At 38.9% G+C, this 27,979-nt stretch overlaps 1 pseudogene; it reads right to left on the reverse strand.

Moving 5' to 3' along the window:
- Positions 1 to 22,910, reverse strand: part of LOC113179991 (high mobility group protein B1 pseudogene) — a 165,683-nt pseudogene extending 142,773 nt beyond the window's left edge.
- Between the last annotated feature and the right edge of the window lie 5,069 nt (positions 22,911 to 27,979).

Genomic DNA, 27,979 nt, shown 5'->3' on the forward strand with positions numbered 1-27,979 from the left:
AAAAAGTCTGTCTTTAAACACTGCTCATTTTCTGAATTAACCTCCTTAAGATGTCCTTGGCCCCATTCATACACGCTGCTTCCGCGACTGTGATACCTTTACCCAATCAAGTGGAATAACTCATTAATTCTACTACACCGTGCTTACCACTGGGGAGACAGGGGTATTGCCTGAGCTTGAACTCAGAGTCTAGCCTGAAAACAGACTGGTAAATAGGAAATTCTAATACTGTGGCACCCACAGATGGTCTCTCCAGTGATGAAGGGGAGCTGCTTGAGAGGCAGAGGAATGAAGCTCCAGAGAAAATGCCCAAGAGAAGAGCAATTCTGCAAGGGAAGGAAGAGCTTAAGCTAGGACCAATTACCCAACACACTCCAGTCCATCTAAGCCTCCCACATAGGCACCATGCCCAGACATGATTCTTTCAGAGGACCCCAAAAATGTCATAGTTCTGAGTGTTATATTAAAATAATAAGAAAAAACTGAGTGCTATGATGATAAACACAGCCTCACACTACAGAACACTTCAGTTAACAAAGGGCTGTATGTGTAATAATGATCCTGTAAGATTGTATCACCTAGTAACATTGTAGCTTGTTAGTTTAAGTATAATCTATGATGATCAAGTGATGACAAAATCACCTACTGACACAGTTCTCGAAATGTGTCCCCATCATTAAGCAATGTATGACTGTATATAACAATGAATCCAGAAGGGGTTATGCTCATTTTATACCAAGACAGTTGTAAAATATGTTCAGTTCTTTTTTAACAGAAGAGGCCCAGCATGCATATGTGTCCAAAGCCCTCAAGTGTGCGCACCTTCTCAACCAACCGGAGAGTACACTTTGTGCCAAGCAACTGCCTATCACAGGCAGAGGTGGGGGCATGTCTGAGCTTCCCATCCATAAAAGCCTCCAATTTTAGACTTTTGGTTCATCCTCAAATGAAAGGATACATATCAACACTGAGGCACACTCCTAGGATCCAAAAGAAGATGTTCATATGGAGAAAAGAAAATTCTTGTACATTGATGATGGAGGTGTAAATTAGTATGGCCATTATGGAAAACTAAAACGGAGTTACTATGAGATCCAGAAATTCCACTTTTGGATATTAATCCAGAAGATTTGACATCAGTTTGTCAAAGAGGTATCTGCACGCTCATGTTTCATTAAGGCACTATTCACAATAAACAAATTATGAAATCCACCTAAGTGTCCACCAATAGATGAAGGCATAAAGAAAATTATATACATACATACATACATACATACAATGGAATACCATTCAGTGTTGAAAAGAAGGCATTATGACAACTTGGATAGAATGGGAGAACATTATGCTAAATGAAAGATGTTTTGGTGTTACTTCATTCAATCCTCTACTTGCGTAACTTAATATCTGATCTTAATTCCACCATGTTTTCATTCATTCATTTATTTTCTTTCTATCAGAAATTTTACCCAGATAGCACAATTCATTTGATAATAGGAAGATAACTCTTTTTCCACTAAAGGAAATAAGACCATGGAATTTGGGGTTTTAGAAGTTATTGTTAATGAAAAAATTCTGTAATGTTTGTTGTAACTCAGCTAGCTAATCCTTTTATGGTAATTGTGGAGAAAAGGGCAACTTAAGTTAGAGACTCTACTCATAGGAAACTAGGGCACATAAATGTCCTCCCAGAAGTGGCTCAACCCAACCTTATTGTTAATGCCAATATGGCACCCCTAAGAAATAGCGAGACCGGCCCCTGGGAAGAACAGAGCCTCCTAAGAAAATATAAACATGTGTGTTTTCTTCCTATCTCCATAGAATCACCCTGTGGAGCTGCCATGAAGCTCAGAGACATCTCATACTGAGACAATAACTTCATAGTGCTCCTCTAAGTGTTTTATAGATAAATACCTTATTTAATTCTCACAACAATCCCATGAAATAGGAACTATTGGTTTACAGACAGAGAAACCAAGACATTGAGAGAAAGAGAGAGAGAGAGAGAGAGAGAGAGAGAGAGAGAGAGAGAGAGAGAGAGAGAATTTTAATATATATTTTTTTTACTTTTCGGCGGACACAACATCTTTATTTGTCTGTGGTGCTGAGGATCAAACCCGGGCTGCACGCATGCCAGGCGAGCGTGCTACCGCTTGAGCCACATCCCCAGCCCCAAGACATTGAAATTGTAAGTAACTTTTCCAGAGTCACACAGCTAGTAATGGGACCTGCTGGGATTTCAATCTGGCTGCACAAATAAGTGTTTAATATAATTTATTGTATTGATTTGACCTATATTCTTTGGTTAAAACAGCCCATTGGAGGGTCTTCTTTTTTTGAGACTATCACCAGAATTTCAGATTCAAGAGCAAGCTAGTTATTAGCTTAAAAGAATAAAAAACACTTGAAAAAATGAGAAATTATACCCCATTTGATTCAAATTTATGATATGTCAAGATCATTGTATTATCATGAGCAATAAAAAAAAAGAAGAAAAACTAACATGTTTTAAAGAACATGTGCATGGTAAGGAACTTTCATTTATATTATTTTACTTCTCTAAAAGATTGAAATCAATATTTTATTATCCCTATATTACAGATGAGCAGAGGATAGCTCTGAGAAATTTTATAGTTACCACATAGTCACATAACTGATTTGGACCTGATGATATATTTGAGCCAGCCACTTAACTGCAACATTGACACTATTCCTATTTCTCCTCTACTCCCTAACAACCATTCTGTGGGTTTCAAGGACAAACTACTCCTGTCCTGTGCCCACCCCCCTCCTCCACCACTTCCTGAACAAACACAATTTCTCTAGGTTCTCTTTGCTCACCATCTCTTTGTCATGGTTAAAGTCTAAAATGCAAAATATTTAGAGAATTTACAGACTATTTTAGGGTTGGGAAACCTTCACTGTGAATCATGTAGTCCAAGGAGCCTCCCCCAAGGCATAATTTGTATAAGCTGAGCTTAAACTAAGGAACCAACTCTTAGCACGAATAATTACTAAAATGTGTTGAGCATAACAGAAGCTTGGTAAAGTCCAGTATTTCCCTAAAGGACAAGTATAATAGGCCTATAACTTCAAACATGTAAGAATAATAATTTGTTATTTATGTTAATCCCAGGGCCATTGCTAGCTACATTGGTTGTTTTCAAAGGGCGGGAGGCACTGGAAAAACCACTAAAGTTTGAAGGGAAAAGAATCGACACAAATTGAGCAGCTGCAGATAGCAAAGCAACTCTGTGGTTCCACTGGTTGCTGCAGGATCTCATAGTGTTTCCTGGGTGTTCACCTATTACCCTGTGCCCATTTGGCCAATTCTGCAGTGAAACAAGAAGGTGGCCCCAGGGGAGGGAGTGGATATCATCAACAAGCCATTTCGGGGTATTCCCACAAGGATATTTTTCAAAATGTTTACCACAGAGGTCCAGGCAAAATTATCAATCCCTATGAAAATTAATGCATTTTTTATTCACGTAAGATCACTTTCAGCTCAGAAAATATGCACACACCTGACAACCACACTCATTTCCAAAGTTGTAGAAGAATTTTAAGTAAAAAGGTGCATAGGAACAGGCAGTCAGTGACACTCAGAGGAGGAAGATGCAGCATGGACTGAAAACCAAGAATTTAAATGGACTGAGCTCTATCCTGTGGGCCAGCATCTTCTGGGAAAAGAAATAAATGGTATTGGTAGTTTCAATGGCACCCCTTCACCCTCATGACTTAAATCATGGATGAAGATTTATGGGATGCTTTATCCACTCACAGTCACAGATGAGCCTCCACATACCTTCACTTTCTGGTGTCATGCACATGAAACAGAAAAAAAAAAAAAATTCTTCTGCTTTGAACTGCCTTGACCTGGCACCGGAATGTAGGAGCACTAGTGATATCTAGCTTTTCCAGCCTTTGGAGGAAAACAAGGTACCTATCAAGGAAGACACTGACCCAAGACTCCAAAGGATGGGGATCTTAGCCTTTCCTGGCTGCTATAATATTTTAGATGGGGTAATTTATAAATAATGGAAACTTTTTTTTTTCCTCATCGTTCTGAAGGCTGGGAAATCCAAGGTCAAGGCACTGGCAGATCCAGTGTCTGGTGAGGGCTGCTTTCTGCTCCACGTTTGGTACCTTGTTGCCACATCCTCACGTGTTGAAAAGAATGAACTTGAACTTTTATAAGGCCACTAATCCCATTCACAAGGGCTCCATCCCTATCACTGAGTCACCTCCTGAAGGCCCCACCCAACATCATCACATTGGGTATTAAATTTCAACACATGCACTGGTGGCGTGGGGAACGCAGGCATATTCAGAGTACAGCACTGGAAAACTTGAATGTTTGATTTCTAAAACAGGAATTTGTCCTCTCCTCTGTGACTGGTGTAGAGGTTCACAGAAGGGGAACCTCAGCCACCAACCCCTCCTGGGTGTTTCTTGAGCCAGTAGCCTCTGCAGTGTATGGGTAGGCTATCTCCTCCATCACTGTTCATAAAAATCACAGGAAGGGGAGTTCCATTAGAAGGGGAGATTATCTGGGGCCCCAGATTGTCAGGGGCAGGTCCAAGAGGCAGAGGGTGGGGCGCTGGGGCAATGTGGCGATGGAAGCAGAGCAAATACAAACACCTGTTTAAATAAATTATTCTGGATTTCCCAGGTTTGTATCTCAGTAGCTTTTTTGACTTCTGGGGTATAATTATCTCTTAAACTATTTTTGTAGTTTTTTACTTTAAAAAGTCATAAGCTATCATAAAATATTTTAGCAATATAAGTGCACAAATTAAAAGAGTGCTGGCATATCTTTCCCACAGCACCTGCTCCTCAGCGATGTAACACTTGGGGCATATTCTTCCAAAACATTTTCTAAGCACAGATACCTGAATATATTATCGTCGGTTTTTGTTCCTATTGTTCTCTATAGATTCTGCCTCTGAAACCTGTATCACTTTGAATATGATCCTTCCCTTTTGCTGTCTTGGCCCAAACCTTAGATACACCTTTAACTTGGTATCTGCCACAGGACCTTGGGTCAGGTTCTTACCCATAACAGCTTGGGCTTGGGCAGCTTGTCCAAACTGTGAGTCGGTTCAACCATTTATCAAGTTCAAGTGTGTTTTCTGCAGCTTGAACACCTTTTGTTTGTTTTTAAAGAATTGCCTGCCTGTCCCCTCATCAGCCAAAAAAAGAGATTTAACCATGATCTTTTTATGGGCCCTATATGCAAATAATTTGTGAATAAAACTTTCTAGCCAAAGAGAATGAACAGTGTTTTCTGAATTCTAAGAAAATATTGATTGTAAGATTTTTTAATAACAGACATTTATGGAAAGAATAACAAACTACTACATTAACATACTTATGAACTCCAGATAATATGGTAGTTTCACTTACTCATCTTTCATATTACGAATTAATCTCACAAACCTCCCCCTGGCTTTTTTTGTTTGTTTGTTTTTTGGGACCAGGAATTGTACTCATGGGCACTAGACCACTGAGCCACATCCCCAGTCCTATTTTTTAAATTTAATTTTCTATTTTTTTTTAAATTTCAGAGTCTCACTGAGTTGCTTAGTTCCTTTCTGTGGCTGAGGCTGGCATTGAACTCACAATGGTCCTGACTCAGCCTCCCAAGCCACTGGGATTTCAGGACTGCACCACCATGCCCACTCTCACCTCCTCTTTTTGGCATGGTCTAACCCAATGTTTTCATAGGTAATGAAGATCTTAAAAGATAAATAGCTTCAAATATTGGACATTTAACATGAGCTGGAATCTGAATTCATCTAAACCATCCTGACATTCGCACTGCCACACTCATTTTTGCTATGAAAAGGCCATCTGGATGATTTCTCCATTAGGAATCCTGCATATGGCCCTTTAAAAATAAATCACACCTATAGGTGACGGGTCTCTTCATGGTTATAGTCCAAAGCGTGGATTTCAGTCACAAGTCTAGAAGTCAATGACATGGATGGGGTCTAGAAACACAAAGATCAGGCAAAGAATGAAAACTAAGAACAGCTTCTCCTGTGTCAGGATGAAGTTCCCAAATGAGGTCCTGTGACTGGGTGATATCTGGTTGTATGTTGACATGGACCACACAGACCACTTCTTAGTCTCCCCTCACCAGGCAACTGACTATTCCTGGAAAACAGAATTAAAGGTCCCAACACACATGGTAGGATCAAACCAAGAAGCTGGCCTGATGAATGGGTAAGATTTAAGAACTACCAAATACTACAACCCACCCAATTGATTATGATGTCCCAGATCCTCCCACCGGCAATGAATTTGTCTGCAGTCTTAGAGACTATTCAGTTCCAGGCAAAACAACATCTTAGGTTATTGGTACTTAACTAATGTATGCTCTAAAAGCTACCAGGACCAAGGCTGAGGAATAAGATAGAAACACCTGGAAAGTGACATTGGTTACATAAAGGGAAGTTGAGGTGTCAAATCCCAACTGCAGTCCCTTCTTCATATCTCTTTTGTTTTGCCCTTTTTGGAAAATTCTTCCTAGCAGGGGAAAACCCTCAGAATGAAAAATAATTCTCTCCAAGGAACCTGGAAGAGGATTAATTCTAAGTAGAGACATACACTTTTGAGCCAAAAGAAATCTTTACAGATTCTAACCATTCTGACCCTCTTTGCAGCATAACTATGAATATCAATGGCGTAGTTAATAAAGAGCCTACAGAGGGGAACGTAGCTTGGATTGAATCCAACCAAAAGACAACCCGCTTGATTTCAGGACCCTCCCTGCTATGGGGTCAATTCCTAACAGAAAATAACAAAACTTGAAAAAAATTAATAGAGTAACTAATTAAATATTTCAGAGAACCTCATTAAAACATTTTACTATTTGCACTGATTATCATGTGGCTGCTTATACAGATGCTCATAAATCTGACTGCATTAGGTTCTCAGGCCTTTATTTCAGTTAATTTCTTCTCCCTATGTGGACTTGCCCAGGAAATGAGATTTAATGAGTCACCGTCCTCCCTGATAATCACAGGAGAGCTCATTAGCTTTTTGTCAGATTTGTACCTACTATCTGCCCCCAATATGCCTATGACTTCGTTTGAGTTAAATATGAAATTACCAAAAGGGAGAACTCCAAAGAGCATTTCTGTACTGAATACTGTGGATCTGAAAAACTATATAAATATTTTTACATATGTTAAAAGGCATCTGAGAGCAGAACATAAGAAAACAACAAAATAACAGCATTCCCTATTGATGGCATCACTATTTAGATGACACACATCATTAAAAAGAAATAGAGTTTGACACTTACATGTTTGCAAGTCTTTCCAAATCTCTTGAAGAGCCTGGGCTAAGTCAAGGGGATACAAAGGATAGAAGGAAAGAGCACTGTGATTTTTTTTTAATTAATACTGGAGATTGAAGCAGGGGTAGGGAGGAGTGAAGGGATGGTGGGGTCTGGGTCTACCACCAAGCTATATACCCAGCCTTTTTATTTTGAAATTAAGTTACTGAAACTGGCCTTGAATTTGAAATCCTCCTGAGTTTCTGGGATTTTATACACATGCCACCATGTCCAGCAAGCTTTGTGACTATTAATAGTTCATCAAGTTTGGAAAGTTTTCCAGCATGTATCCTGATATAATTCACCAAGGCCTCCTAACCTTGTGACATTCAGTTTTCACTAGGAAGACCAGAAGGCTCATGGTGTTTCATGAGAAGAGGAAAAAAAATCATGCTACTTTCAAGTAAAATCTTGAAATGAATCTTTAGTCCTTTCACAGATAATCATAGTAATAAGATTGCCTCACCTGGCAATGAAATTGACCAGAAAGGAACATATGGCATTAATGGACTTCAGCAAAAATAACCTGGGTGCATTTCAGGGCTCTCATTTAGGTCCCTCTGTAGGCCACCATTTCTTCCCTAAGAACACAGAGAGCTACCTGGATGATGACCAGTGCCCATCTCATCAGTGCTTATTGAGCTTAATAAGGGCCAAAAAACTGTTTGGAATATTAAAAGTATTTAGTTCTGTGATCCTGAGAGTCTAACAAAATCTTAAATTTGAACTTGATGAAAAATATGATGATGAAAAATATGTCTGCCACGGAAAATGTGCCACTCTTCCATAACAAGCACATGTATGTGGGCATGTGTGAGCACACATGCACTTACACACACACACACACACACACAACACTGTCCCCCGAAAAATCTGGGGTTCAGTTTTAGAGAGTTCTCAAATACTAATCTCTAGATTTGCTTTGGGTTCCTGAACCTAAAATTAATTCTCTTCTACAGATCATGGTGTTAAGAGATATGATAAAAACCTCACACTTCCTATATGTCAGGCACTATGCCTTCTCATTCAAGTACAACAATCCTAAGAAGAACATCTGTTGCTAACCCCATTTTACAGGTGAGAAAACTGAAGTACAGGTAATTTAAACAAAATGCCCAAACAGTTAGTAGCAGACTTTGAGTTTCAAACCCAGTGTGGCTCACCATTTGTACTCTATAAACCACTACATTATGGTGCTTGCCTAACATAACACATTTTTATTTTAAAGCATGTTCACATCTCCTTTTTCATTTAATCTTGTAACCACCCCAGGAATTAGATCAGGTAGACAGCTCCACTTTAGAAGGTGTTGAGGGCATTTCCTAAGTGGAACAGGAGATTCACTTTCCATACTCTCTTCAGACAATCAAGTCACAGTTGATGAAATTAAAAATTAAAAACAAAACTTTGGAAACTTCTCCTTCCATTAGCTACAGGTTGATACACCCTGGGAACATCTTTGATTCCTTTCTTCATAATCATCCATTGCCTTGAGAACTAAGTCAGCATGGTAAGGTTTTGAAGTCGTGTGGTGTTTCCTATAAAAACCTAGATTCCTGCAGTTCACGGAGCAGTTTTGTTTCTACAAAGGAAAAGACATAGGGAAGAGCAGGAATGAAGAGGAGATGTGTCAATCTGTAGAAAAGCACTATGCACATGTGATCACACTGGACATTAGACACATAACTTTCTCCTCCCATATAGCCTTAAATCTAATTGACATGTAAAAATATTTTTAAAAACACTTTAATCCTTCCCTTCTCTGAACTCTCTCTAGCATTCCTCAGTGCTCAGCAAGCCTACTCCATGGTGAATTTCTCCCTCCTGAAAACCTCTATCAGCATGTACTGCCCATTCCTCACAATCATTCAATGTCAGACTCTGGTCCTGGTTTCCATTCCAGTGAAATGGCAGACTGTATAAGGACAGCCCCAACCCTTTTCTTATAAAAATGCATAAAAATGCTGAGGGAGATATAGTACCAACTTTTCTGAAACAAAATCCAACTCTTGTGAGAGAGAATAAGAAGAAAGAAATGCACCGATCCCAGAAATGAAGAGCAACATGTAGCCAGAGCTGCCGTTTGTCAACTGTGCAGCAGTGCTCTGGCGGTCCAGTAAGGTGTGAGCTAGACACAGATGCTAATGTCAAGTCCAGAGCAAAATGCCTACTTCACAACAAGAGAGGCAGAAGGGAGGCTCTGCAAGAGAAAGCTACAACTGACAGCTCAGTGTGAAATCAGGATTTCTAGAAGGCACATCCAAGGGAAGGCACAAGGAACTTTGTCTTTTCCTAATTCCAAGTGGTACAAAAATCAACGACAAGAAATAAAAGCTCCAAGCTTTTTAGGGCAGGTAGGGTGGCTCATGTCGCCTACCTGTAAGGAAATCTCAGTAAAGAAATTAAAATAAAAATTGGTTAAAGACCAATAAATCCACTGAGACACCAATCCTAAGAAAAAATGAAACTACTCTATAGAAATAGTTTTACAATCCAAGGGGCATGGGAATCCTCAAGGTGTGTAAAATTCTTGCTGAAAGGAAGCTCACAATTAAAAGGAAAAAAAATTATAAGTCACAAGAGGAAATGTTCTTCTCTAAGTGAGAGTAAGCAGACAGAACAGGAAACCATAGGCTTAGAATTTGATATAATAGAACAATATGAAGGAGGCAATGAACCTGTATTTAAAATGTATTTAAAATGATTAAACAGATAAAATATAAACCATGATGCAAGAAGATAGTGTATAATAAGAAGAAATAGATTTGGAAAAGAATCATGTTGTCCTTCTAGAAATTAAAAAACAACAACAACAACAAACAGAATCACTGAAATTTAGAATGAAATAAATGGTGTCATAACTCCATGGCTGTCATAACAAAGGACCTCAGACTGGATACCTTAGAACAGAAATGCATCACCTCATTGTGCTAGAGGTTGCAAGTCTGAAATCAAAGTGTTGGCAGAGCAACGCTCCCTCTTAAGCCTGTGAGGAAGAATCCTTCCTTGTCTTTTTCAGCTTCTGAGAGCCCCAAGATGTTCTTTCACTTATCACACTGTCACTCCAGTCTTCTCATGGTGTTCTCTTTCCCTCTTCTCCCTAGTCCTCCCTCCAGGCATGTCTCTGTGTCCAAATTTCCCCTTCTTATAAGAATACCAGCCATAGTGGATTAGGACCCACGTGAACAACCTTCATTTTAATTTTATTACCTCTATCCAAGACCCTGTGCCTATAATAGTCCTTTTCCATCATCCCTTTGCCTCAGAGTGGGAATCTTCAACAGTCCAGATGATCAACAAGAAAGTATTCCCCTTTCTCTACCACTGCAATGGGCAGCCACAGATCCTGTCTGTTCATTTTTCAGTGGCAGATATTGTGGGTTCTGATTTAACCCAATTACAGTTCCCTTGCCTTAGTGGAATAGAAGGTATCAAGTTCTTCCTAATATATATATATATATATATATATATATATATATATATATATATATGGAGACACATGTTGAAAAATCTCAGAAACTGGGATTCTAAACTAATAGGACTCTAATCAAAGAATTACTGTTTCTCATTTCCCCCATACAGTTCTTTTATGGGAAACTGCAACAACTTTGCTTGGTATCTAAAGATTAACAATACCAGTCATATTCTTATCTGTATGTACAAGAAAGAAAAATCTTTACATGGACACAGCCAGAGCTTTGGAAACTTTCCCAAGTTTCTGTTGTAACTGTCTCATTTCAGCTGTTAATCCTGTGTTATCTCCAAATGAACTTGATACACTGTTAGAGGATATATCTGAGTCCACAGGAACAGGGCTATTGGATAGAGAACAAGGGCTTTGTAGTAGATGGCCTGTGCCTCTGTGAACTAATAACACACCACCTCCCCCTGTGGCAGATACAAATTCACCGCGGTCAACCTGTCTTGTCAGCACTGAATGACTGAGTCTCCACAGACAGGTGCTTGGAGAAAACATTTTGCTAGGGGCTGGAGTACAGCTCAGTGGTAGATTTTGTGCTTAGCATGTGCAAAACCCTGGGTTTGATCCCCAGCACCATAAAATAAAAGTAAATGTCTTCTAGATTAAGAATAAAGGGGGGCATTTTCCAACTGCATATTATTTCTGTTGGTCAAAGATGTTCTGAAATAAAATACAAATCTCTTGGTCCAAGATCATTTTTTTAAAAAGGTCCTATTTTCTGCAAATCAAAGCTACAGTGAAATTTCATCTCACTCCCATCAGAATGGCAGCCATCAAGAATATAAATAATAATAAATGAGAGGAGATGAGGAAAAAGGAACACTTCTACAGTGTTGGTTAGATTGTAAATTAGTACAACCACAATGGAAATCGGTGTGGAGGTTTTTTCAAAAGAGTAGACCCAGCTATACCACTCCTCAGTATTCATTCTAAAGAATTAAAGTGATCATACTCTAAACATACATACCCATGTTTATAGCAGCACAATTCACAATAGCCAAACTATGAAAACAGTCTTGGTGTCCATCAGTGGATGTATTGGTAAAGAGAACATGGTACAGTCACACAATGGAATTTTATGCAGCCATAAAAAAGAATGAAAATATGTCATTTGTAGGAAAATGAGAGGAACTTGAGAACATTATGTTAAGTGAAATAAGGCAAACTCAAAGTCAAGGTTCATAGGTTTTTCTTCATATGTGAAAGTGACAGAGAAAAAAGGGAAAGGGAAAAAAATGTACAAGCGGGTGCTCATAAAAACAGAAGGGAAACTGGTAGAGGAAGGGAATCAGGGGAGAGAAGAAGAGAGGGGAAGAAAAGGTACTCGGGAACAGCCAAATAATTGACTAAATAATACCATTATATTGTGTACATGTACGAATATGTAACAATGAATCTTACTATTATGTGTAATTATCATGCACCGATGAAAAATGTTTTAAAAGAAAGAACTCATTCCAGAAGATGAACACTCTTTTTGTAGGACAGTATTCCCATCCTGCATTACTGGAAGTTAGGACATATCTTTTTTAATTTATATTTTTAGTTTTATCAGAACTTTTATTTTTCAACATATCTTTTCTGAAGGACTCAATTTAACCCAAATAGGGTTAACAGTAGATCATATATAACAGGAGAGAATCAACAAAAGGGAAAACAAATCCAAAAATTATACAGAATATAGTGTAGAAAAAATTATATATATACATACATACATACACACACACAGGGTGGGGCAGGGGGGAGGATACAAGAGAGAGAGGATACAAAAGTTAGAAGTTATGGAGGACAGATTATGATCCAGTATATATTTCTGAAGAGTTCCAGAAAGATGGAGTAAAAAGTATGAGAGGAAGCAATATTCAGAGAAATAATGGATGAGATTTTTCTAGAACTTAGGAAAACATATTTTTAGATCCAAGAAACACAATAAAATAGAATAAAAATAATTCCACAGCTATACGTATCCTAATGAAACTGCAGATTATCACAAATAAGATCTTAAAAGAAACGAAAGGTTTGAAAGGCACATTGACTATAAAGACTAGACTTGTGGCAGGTTTCTCAGCATCAATAAAAAACAAAACAAAAGTAATCTTTGTTGTAAAGAAAATGCGATTATATACACAAAGGCATATTATTCAAATATGATTAGATACACAAAGGAACATTATTCAGTCATTTAAAAAGAATGAAATGTTGTTATTTGTGGCAACCTGAATGGAACCGGAGGACATTATGCTCAGTGAAATAAATCAGACACAGAAAGACACATACTGCACAATCTTGCTCACATAAAAAAGTTTCACCTAGAACATAGAACAGTGGTCATTAGAGGCCAGGAAAAGAGTAGGGAGGAGGAATTGAGGGAAACTGGACAACAGTTGTCAAAGTGCAGTTAGATAGGGTGAACAAGTTCTACTGTTCCACAGCACAGGGGATTTGAAGGCTCCCAACACACACACACACACACACACACACACACACACACACACGATAACTGTTTTCTAGGAAAGTGCTAATGACCCTGATTTAATCTTTACACATTGTATATAGGTATCAAATCAAATTGTACCCCATAAATATGTACATTATGTATTGATTTTTTTCTTAAAAAACCCCTTATTTGTTATTTGAATTAAGATTATTTTAAAAAAATATGTGTTGTAGAAGTCTAGATAATGTTTAGCCTTTGGGGGACAGTAGCTAACAGGAAGAACGGGGGCCTCTGGGGTGCTGGCTACACATTGGATTTCTTGATTTAAATTCTGATCACATGTGTGCATTGAGCTGCATTCATGCAGCATGTGCTTTCTTACATGTATGCTGAATTTTGACACAAATATTTGAAGACCAGAAGAGAAACAAATAGTATTTTCAAAGTGCTGAGAAGAAATCAGCAAAAATGATCACTCATGTAGAATGACAAAATAAAGACATTTTCAGTCAAATGAAGATTTTGAGACTTTCCTCTTCCCTACCTTGCTGAAAGAACCACTAAAGGAGGTACCGTGGTAGGAAGAGAACTGAATTCAGAATGAAGGCATACCGTTGCCAGGTAGTGAGGCAAGAAATTAATAAATGTGTGAGATAAATCTAAAGCTTTCACTGAAAAACCAATGGTAAACATGACTTGTTTTTAACAAAGAATCAAAATTCTGGGGGAAAATAGCATTGATGGTAAGATGGATCTTTGGATATTATTTGGGAGAAGGGAAAATACTACATTTGGACTTTAAAAATGCATGCTAAAAATTTAATGACCACTGAAAGATAAGAAATAAAACAAGCAGGGGCAGGAAAAAGGAATAAAGAGAAAGTCTAGTTTATCTAAGAGAAGCAAATGAGGGTGGGGAAGGAGGGAGGGAGAGAGGGAAAAGAGAAGGAGAAGGAGAGGGACAAGGAGGAAGCAAGAGAAAGAAATAAGCCAGGAAAAGGCACAGAATACTGAAACAACAAACAAGATGATTGAAAAGAGTCCAAAGAAATCATGTTTAAATCATGAAATTCAAATGACTAAACTGGGCAGCTAAAGACAAATGTTCTTTTCTTTTAATGATATTAGAAGCATTCAGAATGTCAACAAAACAGCTATGACTTTTTTTGTTTTGCAATTAGAGTGGTATTTGGTTAATAGAACAACAATTATTTTGTATAAAGCTGCATCAGAAAAAACTGAAGATGAAAAACTACTGTCCCCATATATAACTAATCCATGCTGTGTTCCCATCAGGAACCCGCCTTAAATTTCCATACACTACAAAGCAAAGTTAGTGGTCATTGAAAATACCACCAGGACAGGGCTATGGAGACACATTCAGTAGTGCAACTCTACAAAAAAGACACCGTACAGTTTAAAAACAAATCTTACACAGCCTTATATTTAAAAATCTTTTTTATTTAAAAGGAGTGAGGTGTCTGGAACCCGCCATTTTTTCAATCTTTTTGTAGGCTTCTATCCTGGATCTGGAGCCCAGGTGTCTGTGCTATGCAGAATCTGAAAACAAACCACAGGGAGAACTCTGAGAACCTTGAGAGCCAGGAAATGGATTTTGTCAGCTATGTCATGTAAAGCCCTGTCTTAAACTCACTTTGGGGGCTCCTTTACCTCCTCTTCTGGACTGAAGAGCAGAGACTCAACTCACTCATCTGTGCAATGAATTGACTTTTGTCAATCTTTGCAATCAATGGTTGGAAGAACAAGCATAGGAAGCTTGTTAGGTAGGCAGACCTGCGCCTCACCAGCAGAACAGGCCCAGGAACCCGCGCAGGGGAAGAGCCACCCCAGCGCCTGCAAGGTAGGCGGACCTGCAACTCACGGGAAGAACAGGCCCAGAAACCTGCGCAGGGGCAGAGCCAGCAGGGACAGAGCCGCCCCACGTGCCTGCAAGGTAGGCGGACCTATGACCCACCAGCAGAACAGGCCCAGAAGCCCGACAGCATGGTAGATGCATCACCCCGGTTGGGGGAGGGACAGAGCCACCGCCCTTGCATGCTAGGTAGGCGGACCTGCGACCACCGACAGAACAGGCCCAGCGGCCTGGGGAGGGGCAGAGCCGCCCCAGCGCCTGCAAGGTAGGCGGACCTGCGACCCACCAGCAGAACAGGCCCAGCGGCCAGACAGCGTGGTAGATACATCGCCCCGTTGGGGGAGGGACAGAGCCGACACCCTTGCCTGCTAGGTAGGCAGACCTGCGACCACCAACAGAACAGGCCCAGCGGCAGGTGGAGGGGAAGAGCCGCCCCTGCGCCTACAAGATAGGCGGACCTGCGATCCACCAACAGAACAGGCCCAGCGGCAGGTGGAGGGGCACAGCCGCCTCCTGCGCCTGCAAGGTAGACAGACCTGCAACCGACAGACAGATCAGGCCCAGCGGCCCATGGAGGGGCAGAACAGCCGCCCGCACCTGCAAGGTAGGCAGACCTGCTACCGAGTGGCAGAACAGGCCCAGCGGCCTGCCGGCGTGGTAGACACATTGTCCCAATTGGAGGAGGGGCAGAGCCGCCGCCCGCGCCTTCAAGGGAGACATTGCAACTATACAAGAGCAATATAAATATATGGGGGGAAAGTCAATAACACAACAGTTTCACCAAGCAGAAAGAAATGTGAGAAGTATCAAAAGACAAGGAAAGAAAGAACCACAAGCAATGCAGGTCAACTCAACTTTAGAAGAGGTAATATCTGCAGCAGATGGAATGTCAGATAAAGAATTCAGGATATACATGCTTCAGATGATCTGGAGTCTCAAGGAAGACATTAGACAGCAAAATCAGACAATGAAAGATCACTTCAACAATGAATTACATAAACAAATCCAAGAAGCAAAAGATCAAATATACAGGGAGATAGAGGTTATAAAAAACAAACAAACAGAAACCCTAGAAATGCAGGAAGCAATGAACCAACTTAAAAACTCAATTGAGAATACTACAAGCAGAGTAGAACACTTAGAAGATAGAACATCAGACAATGAAGACAAAGTATTTCAACTTGAAAAGAACATAGACAGCTCAGCAAGACTGTTAAGAAACCATGAGCAGAACATCCAAGAAATATGGGATAACATAAAGAGACCAAACCTAAGAGTTATTGGGATACAGGAAGGTATAGAGGTCCAAACCAAAGGAATGAGCAATCTATTCAATGAAATAATATGAGAAAACTTCCCAGACTTGAAGAATGAGACAGAACCCCAAATCCTAGAAGCCTACCGGACGCCGAATGTGCACAATCATAAGAGATCCACACCTAGACACATTATAATGAAGATGCCCAACATACAGAATAAGGAGAGAATTTCAAAAGCTACAAGAGAAAGGAAGCAGATTACATTTAGGGGTAAACCAATCAGGATAACAGCTGATCTTTCAACACAGACTCTGAAAGCTAGAAGATCCTGGAATAACATATTTCAAATGCCGAAAGAAAATAGGTTCCAACCAAGAATTGTGTATCCAGCGAAATTAAGCTTCAGGATGGAAGATGAAATTAAAACCTTCCATGATAAACAAAAGTTAAAAGAATTTGAAGCTAGAAAACCATTTCTTCAAAACATCCTTGGCAAAACACTACAGGAAGAGGAAATGGAAAATAACAATGAAAACCAACAGTGGGAGGTAGTACAGTAAAGGGGGAAAAATAATCAAAGATGAAAAACAAACCATGTTAAGTAACATAAATAAACAAATATGGCTGGAAGAACAACCCATATCTCAAAAATAACCCTAAATGTTAATGGCTTAAACTCACCAATTAAGAGACACAGGCTAGTAGAATGGATCACAAAACAAGACCCAACAATATGCTGCCTACAGGAGATGCATTTGATAGGAAAAGACATACATAGACTGAAGGTGAAAGGTTGGGAAAAATCATATCACTCATATGGACTTCGGAAACAAGCAGGAGTGTCCATACTCATATCAAATAAAATAGATTTCAAGCCAAAGTTAATCAAAAGGGATAAACTTTTGATTTCTACATACTGCTCAAGGGAACCATACACCAACAAGACATAACAATAATAAATATATATGCCCCAAACAATGGTGCAGCTATGTTTATCAAACAAACTCTTCTCAAGTTCCAGAGTCTAATAGACCACCATACAATAATCATGGGAGACTTCAAAACACCTCTCTCACCACTGGACAGATCTTCCAAACAAAAGTTGAATAAGGAAACTATAGAACTCAATAACACAATTAATAACCTAGACTTAATTGACATATATAGAATATACCACCCAACATCAAGCAGTTACATTTTTTTCTCAGCAGCACATGGATCCTTCTCAAAAATAGATCATATATTATGTCACAGGGCAACTCTTACACAATATAAAGGAGTAGAGATAATACCATGCATCTTATCTGATCATAAAGGAATGAAACTGAAAATCAATGATAAAAGAAGGAAGGAAAAATCATGCATCACTTGGAGAATGAACAATAGGTTGCTGAATGATCAATGGGTTATAGAAGACATCAAGGAGGAAATTAAAAAATTCTTAGAGATAAATGAAAACACAGACACAACATATCGGAATCTATGGGACACATTGAAAGCAGTTCTAAGAGGAAAATTCATTGCTTGGAGTTCATTCCTTAAAAAAAGAAAAAAAACAACAAATAAATGATCTCACACTTCATCTCAAAATCCTAGAAAAAGAAGAGCAAAACAATAGCAAAAGAAGTAGAAGGCAAGAAATAATTAAAATCAGAGCTGAAATTAATGAAATCGAAACAAAAGAAACAATTGAAAAAATTGACAAAACTATAAGTTGGTTCTTTGAAAAAATAAATAAAATCAACAGACCCTTAGCCATGCTAACGAAGAGAAGAAGAGAGAGAATTCAAATTACTAGCATACGGGATGAAAAAGGCAATATCACAACAGACACTTCAGAAATACAGAAGATAATCAGAAATTATTTTGAATCCTTATACTCCAATAAAATAGAAGATAGTGAAGGCATCAATAAATTTCTTAAATCATATGATCTGCCCAGATTGAGTCAGGAGGATATAGACAACCTAAACAGGCCAATATCAATTGAGGAAATAGAAGAAACCATCAAAAGACTACCAACTAAGAAAAGCCCAGGACCGGATAGGTATACAGCAGAGTTTTACAAAACCTTTAAAGAAGAACTAATACCAATACTTTTCAAGCTATTTCAGGAAATAGAAAAAGAGGGAGAACTTCCAAATTCATTCTACGAGGCCAACATCACCCTGATTCCTAAACCAGACAAAGACACTTCAAAGAAAGAAAACTACAAACCAATATCTCTAATGAACCTAGATGCAAAAATCCTCAATAAAATTCTGGCAAATCGGATTCAAAAACATCAAAAAAATTGTGCACCGTGATCAAGTAGGATTCATCCCTGGGTTGCAAGGCTGGTTCAATATACAGAAATTAATAAATGTTATTCACCACATCAATAGACTTAAAAATAAGAACCATATGATCATTTTGATAGATTCAGAAAAAGCATTCGACAAAGTACAGCATCCCTTTATGTTCAAAACTCTAGAAAAATTAGGGAAAACTGGATCATACCTCAACATTGTAAAAGCAATCTATGCTAAGCCTCAGGCTAGCATCATTCTGAATGGAGAAAAGTTGAAGGCATTCCCTCTAAAATCTGGAACAAGACAGAGATGCCCTCTCTCACCACTTCTGTTCAACATAGTTCTCGAAACACTGGCCAGAGCAATTAGACAGATGAAAGAAATTAAAGGCATAAAAATAGGAAAAGAAGAACTCAAATTATCACTATTTGCAGAAGACATGATTCTATACCTAGCAGACCCAAAAGGGTCTACAAAGAAACTATTAGAGCTAATAAATGAATTCAGCAAAGTGGCAGGATATAAAATCAACACGCATAAATCAAAGGCATTCCTGTATATCAGCAACAAATCCTCTAAAATGGAAATGAGGACAACCACTCCATTCACAATATCCTCAAAAAAATAAAATAAAATACTTGGGAATCAACCTAACAAAAGAGGTGAAAGACTTATACAATGAAAACTACAGAACCCTAAAGAGAGAAGTAGAAGAAGATCTTAGAAGATGGAAAAATATACCCTGTTCATGGATAGGCAGAACTAACATCATCAAAATGGCGATATTACCAAAAGTTCTCTATAGGTTTAATGCAATGCCAATCAAAATCCCAATGGCATTTCTTGTAGAAATAGGTAAAACGATCATGAAATTCATATGGAAAAATAAAAGACCCAGAATAGCAAAAACAACTCTACGCAGGAAGTGTGAATCAGGCGGTATAGTGATACCAGACTTCAAACTACACTACAGAGCAATAGTAACAAAAACAGCATGGCACTGGTATCAAAACAGGCGGGTGGACCAATAGTACAGAATAGAGGACACAGAAACCAATCCACAAAACTACAACTATCTTATATTTGATAAAGGGGCTAAAAGCATGAAATGGAGAAAGGATAGCATCTTCAACAAATGGTGCTGGGAAAACTGGAAATCCATATGCAACAAAATGAAACTGAATCCCTTTCTCTCACCATGCACAAAAGTTAACTCAAAATGGATCAAGGAGCTTGATATCAAATCAGTGACACAGCGTCTGAATCATGAAAAAGTTGGCTCCGATCCACATACTGTGAGGTCGGGCTCCAAATTCCTCAATAGGACACCCATAGCACAAGAGTTAATAACTAGAATCAACAAATGGGACTTACTCAAACTAAAAAGTTTTTTTTTTCTCAGCAAGAGAAACAATAAGAGAGGTAAATAGGGAGCCTACATCCTGGGAACAAATCTTTACTCCTCACACTTCAGATAGAGCCCTAATATCCAGAGTATACAAAGAACTCAAAAAATTAAACAATAAGATAACAAATAACCCAATCAACAAATGGGCCAAGGACCTGAACAGACACTTCTCAGAGGAGGACATACAATCAATCAACAAGTACATGAAAAAATGCTCACCATCTCTAGCGGTTAGAGAAATGCAAATGAAAACCACTCTAAGATACCATCTCACTCCAGTAAGATTGGCAGCCATTAGGAAGTCAAACAACAACAAGTGCTGGCGAGGATGTGGGGAAAAGCGTACACTTGTACATTGCTGGTGGGACTGAAAATTGGTGCAGCCAATTTGGAAAGCAGTATGGAGATTTCTTGGAAAGCTAGGAATGGAACCACCATTTGACCCAGCTATTCCCCTTCTCGGTCTATTCCCTAAAGACCTAAAAAGAGCATGCTACAGGGACACTGCTACATCGATGTTCTTAGTAGCACAATTCACCATAGCAAGACTGTGGAACCAACCTAGATGCCCTTCAATAGATGAATGGATTAAAAAATGTGGCATTTATACACAATGGAGTATTACTCTGCATTAAAAAATGACAAAATCATAGAATTTGCAGGGAAATGGATGGCATTAGAGCAGATTATGCTAAGTGAAGCTAGCCAATCCCTAAAAAATAAATGCCAAATGTTTTCTTTGATATAAGGAGAGTAACTAAGAACAGAGTTGGGAGGAAGAGCATGAGAAGAAGATTAACATTAAACAGGGGTGAGAGGTGGGAGGGAAAAGGAAAGAGAAGGGAAGTTGCATGGAAATGGAAGGAGACCCTCAGGGTTATACAAAATTACATACAAGAGGAAGTGAGGGGAAAGGAAAAAAAAACAAGGGGGAGAAATGAATTACAGTAGAGGGGGTAGAGAGAGAAGATGGGAGGGGAGGGGAGGGGAGGGGGGATAGTAGAGGATAGGAAGGGCAGCAGAATACAACAGACACTAGTATGGCAATATGTAAAACAGTGGATGTGTAACCGATGTGAATCTGCAATCTGTATACGGGGTAAAAATGGGAGTTCATAACTCACTTGAATCAAAGTGTGAAAAGTGTCAAGAACTCTGTAATGTTTTGAACAACCAACAATAAAAATTAAAGGAAAAAAAAAGAACAAGTATATTGGAAGTTCTTTGATATCCTATAATATGGTTGTCAGACTCTGTGGGTTAAAGGGTAGTTACTTGCTATGTTAGAAACATCTTCCCTCTGAGAAGGGCTTATCTATATATATATGTATTTTTTGTTTTGGAAGCCCCATAAACACAAAAGAGAAGCATTTATGGTCACAAACAAAGGAATGCCAGAAGCCATTAGATATGAGAAAATACAAAAAAATAAAATCTTCTCTTAGAGCTTTTAGAAGTAAAAAGTTTATTTCTGTTTTGTGTGAGAAAACTAAAATTTCTCTTTTGCCTGACAATATTTTGATGTTTTAAACTTGCTTGTCATTTCTACCTGTGTTTTGAATTCGCCTATGCCTGGCTGTCCCTTACCAGATAACAACCCTCTCTAAAACCTTACTGATGCCTCATAAATTCGTGCTCCCAATGACCAAATAACAATTTTCTCTAAATCTCAGTGGAAGCTCATAAATTCTAATGTCTGGAGCTGAATTTATTTTTTACCTTGAAATGTTAGCCATGTAGATCCTTAACCTGCTATTTGCCTTTGTATTATGATTGTCAAAATCTTGTTAGCTGTAAGTACCTTAGACACCCACCTCCATTGTAACTTTTTGTGCTGTAAAAAGTTTTTCCTGAAGATCAGGGGGATGATCTCTAGCATGGAATCTTGTAAGAGACAGTCCTGGCCAGCTTTTGTGTACACAATACAATCTTGATTTAATTTGATTTAAAAAAAATTTTTTTTTTTTGAATTTTTTTTTTAATATTTATTTTTTAGTTCTCGGCGGACACAACATCTTTGTTGGTATGTGGCGCTGAGGATCGAACCCCGGCCGCACGCATTCCAGGCGAGCGCGCTACCGCTTGAGCCACATCCCCAGCCCTAAAAAAATTTTTTAAAAATAAAAATAAAATAAAAGGAGTGAGTGTGTACAGGGGGTTTAAATGCTTTATAGAAAAAAAAAAACTTGTTGTTTCAGAGCCATCTGATTCTTCATCATCACCTTCACTTTCTTCATTTTCCTCTTCCTCTTCCTCTTCATCTTCCTCCTCTTCCTTCTTTTTCTTGCTTTTTCAGCCTTAACAACTCCCTTTATTGCCGCATCCAGCGTGTCTTTAGCTCGGTAGGCAGCCATATCCCTTCTGTATTTTTCCTTCAGCTTAGCAGCTTTCTTTTGGTAAGGCTGCTTGTCATCTGCAGCAGTGGGATTCCACATCTCTCCCAGTTTCTTTGCGACATCACCAACAGATGGGCAAGGATGTTCTCCTTTGATTTGGGGCGATACTCAGAACAGAACATGAAGAAGGCCCAACGGAGGCCTCATGGATGCATTGGGATCCTTGAACTTCTTTTTCTCTTTAGGAGGGATATAGATTTTCATTTCTCTTTTATCACCAGACTTGTCCACCTTTGCCATGTCTTCAAGTCTTCTTTTCTCTTTAGCAGACATGGTCTTCTGCCTCTGTGAGCAATTCTTACAAAATTCTGAGAAGCCGACTAAAGCATCTGGGTGCTTCTTGTGCTCCACCCAGCAAATTTGCACAAAGAATGCATAGGATGGCATTTTGCCTCTTAGCTTTTTAGACTCTCCTTTGCCCATGTTTAGTTGCTTTTTCCCAGCAAGGCACAGGGTGGCCCAGGCTCCATCCTGCTCCTACTTGCTATCTCCATGGACCTCTATGTACTGCAATGGCTGTCATTCTTGAGTTTTTAATAATTCGGTTATATTCTTACTGGAAGAGACACACATGAAATATAATGACCCAAAAATCTGGGAGGGAAGAATGGGGAATAGATATATCAGTCAAATACAAACCCAAAGAAAGTTTAAAACTATTAAGATAAAAAAAAAATGAAGGGGACAAACCCTCATTAGAAGTTAAGAAAGTCCCCAGTTTATGAGAAATACAAGAACCAATTCTCCAGGGATATATAATGATCATGAGATTGAATGAACCAAAGAACATTACTTCAAACTATATGAAGCAAAAAATTTAACCAAATTACAAAGAGAAATTGATAAATTCTCTAAAATGCTGGGAGATTTTTTAACACTCCTGTTTTAGACTCATAAGTCCAGTTAATGTGCAGACATTTTATCTTCATAGCCAGACTTTAAGATCCTTGAGGTTCAGAGTGATTGTCTTTTGCCACGTTCCCCAGTACACAAGATACAAGTCCTCTTCCCCTAAGAATTCCCAAATATAACACCTGCTCTTATAGATGTGGAAAAACTAAGTGCTATAGGCAAGCGCAAAGTACAGAAGGAATGTGCTAATAATTTATTACTGACAGTAGACGCTTCTTTTAACAAGCAAAACTATTACAAATAGAATAATTAATGAAGACATAAAATAATGGATTGAAAGGAAAAAGAAAATTATGTCACTGTACTTCTGCAGCATTTATGAGACACCAGGTTCATCTCTTAAATAATTGAATCACTATCTAAAAATCACTGGAAGATCACTTATATCCATTCTAAATGGAGGGGAAAAAAATGCCCCTAGAAAGATTAAGAACTGTAAACAAAATTTGCATTGACTTAAGTTGAAACAATAGCAATGCTGCTACCCCCTAGTGGCAGAGTACAGCAAACCAAACATGACAGTGAAGATAATTAGGCGTTGTCTTCCTAACAAAAGTATTAAGCTGCAGAGCACAGAGTTGCTGTGATGTGTTTAATCAATGTCTGTTGTTACTGTCATCTTTAGCATCTTTTTTTATCGTGCCCAGCCTGTAGCTAAGTACTTTTGTAATGATAGCAATTTCTAGGCCGTCAAATGGGGCCAGGGCTGCAAGGTCCTGCGTGGCCGGGCAAACAGTGTTCAGCACACAGCCTTTGACTATTTTTCTCAGAAGGGGACAGTGCAGTCATCAGACACTTGGAGGCTTCTGGCTTTAAGTTCTGTCCTTGAGTTCTTTCAGTTCTGTCCTGAGGATATCCATCCTGGAATAGAGGGCCATTTTCATGTGACCCATGAGTGACAGAGAGAAGGAATAGAGGGTCTTTCATCACAACTCAGTAGGTTCCATTCCATGCGCAAGTGGGTCCCACACAGTGGGCTGAAAATTGTATGAATTCATTTTAAAGAGAAGTTAAAATCCTGATTTTTATTTGTCAAGAGATTCTTATGGTGAATGCCAGGCAGCAGTTTCACTGTTTCTTCTTTACAAATGTAGTTTCCAAATGGAATTTGTTGAGAGGGCCTAGCATGCGCTTTACCCTAGGCTATCATCACCACCCACGCCCTAAGGTGGGCTTTGGACAAGCCACTTTTTAAACAGACAGTTTTAGGATCCTTTCAAATCTTCTCTTCTACATAAAATAATACTCTTTTATAATTTGCGTCATGTTCCCTAAAGTTTGAGTCATTTTATTGTGTGATTTTTAGGCCAATCAGACGGAATCCTCAATTAAATATGTGTTAAAATCTTTCATAAGAATTAGGTCTACAAAGTGGGCAAAGGAGCTGGAACTGGAGAGAAATACTAAAGGAATGAGATCCAAGCCAACCTGAAGATGGTCTGGCAGTCTAAAATGCAGGGATCAGAATATCCTGCCTTAAATGTTCAATCTGTGAACTTTACACAAAAGGAAATTTGGGAATTATGAAATGCAATCAGTCACCAGTCTACCTGTTTGGTGATTTTTATGTTTATAATTGATAATTAAAGATCACAATGAGCTAGCTGCCTGCTCAAACGTTCTGCCACCAGAACAGCCCAGAGAAACATACAACACTAAGTGTTGAAAAGGGCGTGGCATATGTGGAACACTCTCAGACAGTTGGTGGAAGTGTAAGATGCATCAACCATTGGAGAACCATTGGCTATTTCTTAAATATCTCCCCTGTGACCTAGTAAGTGGTGCTTGAGATGAATAAAAGTGGATTCACAAAAAGACTCATACACAAAGAGCACAAGTTCTTTATTTTGATGAAGTCTCATTTATCACTTGTTTATTTTAGTTTATGTTTTTGGTGACTTATCTAGGAAAATTTGTTTATCCCTAGGGTTATAAAGATTTTTCTCTATTTTCTCTTAGCAGTTTTATGCTTTTAGCATCTATATCTAGGTCATGATCCACTTAGAATTAACAAAATATTGGTACATGTTTATAGCAGCTTTATTCATAACGGCCCCACATGTGCATCAACAAGAAGATGGATAAACTCAGCGTGGTATATCCACACAGCAGCAAAAAGGAGTGGATAATAATCACACACCGACATGAGTGACTCTCAAAAATACGGTGTTGAGTAAGAAAAAGAAGGCACAAAATCGTACACTGCATGTTTCCATTTATGTGCGTTGAACAAGCAAATCCAATGGCAGAAGTCAGAACAATCGTTGCCGTTGCCGGGGCCAGAGAATGCGGGATGCTTAGAGGAATGGTGCAAAAGGGAACTTTCTAGAAGTTGAAAATGTTCCATAACTTGTTTTGAGTGGTGGTTTCCAGAAATTGACTGGTTAAAACTCTTCAAACTGTATACCCTTAGGAATTGTGCATTTTATTACTTGTACATTAGATCTCATAAATAAGAACATTGCTAACTTCACTACTGATATTGCTCTGATGTATTTAATTCACCAGAAAACACTTTCTAAGGCACACGACTATCTTACCAGAAAGTAAGTAAAAGCATCTTGAGCCTTTTGGGTCTTGTCCTTGTACAGCGCAGCTGCAAAGAAACTGTGAGGCAGAAAGGCAAAACCAAAGAAGGGTGCACTCACACCTCCAAGGGAAGAGCCAACTCTTCTAGATTCTGCTATTTAAAAAATTAGTAACAGCAGGCTCTTGAATCTCTAACACTCTCCCTCACTTGGACTGGTTAAATGACAATGAATGGGATCCATTTTTTTTTGTTGTTGTTAATTTAATATTGAATAATTTTATTTCCAAATCAGGGACATGCAGCAGATTCCCAGGTTTCATTTTGAATTCAGTGTTCCCACTTCATCCATTATTCATCCACGCTGCACTTTTCTTGGTTTATGATTTTACTAAATTTCTTCATTTGAATTATGGCCTTGTGGTCAACAGCAGGCGATATATTATTCTTATATAATTTTTAAATACAAAGGCAAATGGCATGGAACAATTAGAATCGATGGCTTGGGAGTCAGGCACTTGGATGTCATAGGCAAACACTGTGCTCTTGACTTTAACCTATGGGTTCCACTTCACGTGGGTTGTATTTTTCATACATCAGGGGTTTTTATAAATTTACTATTCAATCCAGCAGCCCTACTTTGTTCACAAAATATAAGCAAAACAAATATGTCAGGGTAATGATGCCAGGATTCTCCCTTATTGAAAAAAGCAGTTTATTAATACCTTATTGCTACAAGCTAGATCTTATTATCATCTTGGGTCATTTAGAATCTTATTAGGTATTCTGCTGGTGGATGAATAATCCTGTGATAAATTCTTTGCCATGTCCTTCACAGTTGTCATAGCAGGATCATAAACAGCATTTATAACAATCTAGCCTAGAGGAAGCGGCTGACAATGGTCTGCTTAGCATGCAGGAAATATTCAGATGGGCTGTGTCTGGTTAGACACAAGCCCACGAGAGAGCTCCTGAAGTTAAATGTAGCGTGGGTTTCTCTGAAGATTCCCCTTTGAAAAAGGCATGAGGTCAGGGACGTGGGGACCCAAAGCACTTTGGAAGCCACAGATAGCTTCTTGCCACCAAATCTGCCAGGCAGTGGGGGAAGGCCAAAGGCACAGGCCATATTATTCCTGACAGGCTGTTCAGGTCTTTATTCAGATCAAGGTACCAATTATTTTATGTTGGCTGGGTTTTTTTTTTCTCATTTTGACTTCACATACAAAACTGATTTGCCCATATTATTGCTGTGCCTAATTAGTACATTTGATGAGGAGTTCCAAAGAGGAACAAGAGTGTGGGTATAATTCCCAGCCCAAGCCAGGTACTTCTGCTGTATTCTAGAACTGCAGATTTCAGCATTGAGGAAAACCCATGATACATACATATAGACAGACATATATTCTTGTTCACATACAGAGAACTGCAGATAGAATGGTACAGATCTACTACCACTATTCCTGGGAAAACCCATACAAGGGACAAACAAGCCAGTTTGATATTTTTCGAACCTCATTTCCTAACACTCAGATCACAACTTATCCAAAATTAATTTCTTACACTCAAAACAAGTCTGAGCTTCTTATAAAAGCTGTTGTCTTTGTCCAGAATGACCTTGCTCTCTTTTTCTTTGCCAGATGTCCAAAGTTGCAGAACCTGAAACAAAGGTTTCAGAGGGTGATGTCAGGAAGCACGTGCAGGGTGGGTGTGGATAGGAGGTGAGGAAGAGAAGGCAGCTGATGATGGGTGACCATTGAATGGGTTCACATCGTGACCAACGGAGGCTGCATCTCCCTGGGGGATCTCAGAAGCAAGGAAACTGGGGTACTTATCTACTTGCTCCCATTAGTCATTGGTAGTGGGATCTCCTGGGAAGTAACTTAACTCCCCAGCACTGTCTGCCTGCCAGCCTCAATAGGCCTGCAGACATGTAGAAAGAGCTGAGTTGGAGGCACAGTGACGGTGAATGCTAAGATGATGTGAGTGGGGCACTGGTAGCATTCACTCCCAGGCCAACTCCCCTATATTTGAATCTTCATCTGATGGTACTTTT

This window comes from Urocitellus parryii, chromosome 6 (genome assembly GCF_045843805.1).
Source record: "Urocitellus parryii isolate mUroPar1 chromosome 6, mUroPar1.hap1, whole genome shotgun sequence".
NCBI lineage: Eukaryota > Metazoa > Chordata > Mammalia > Rodentia > Sciuridae > Urocitellus > Urocitellus parryii.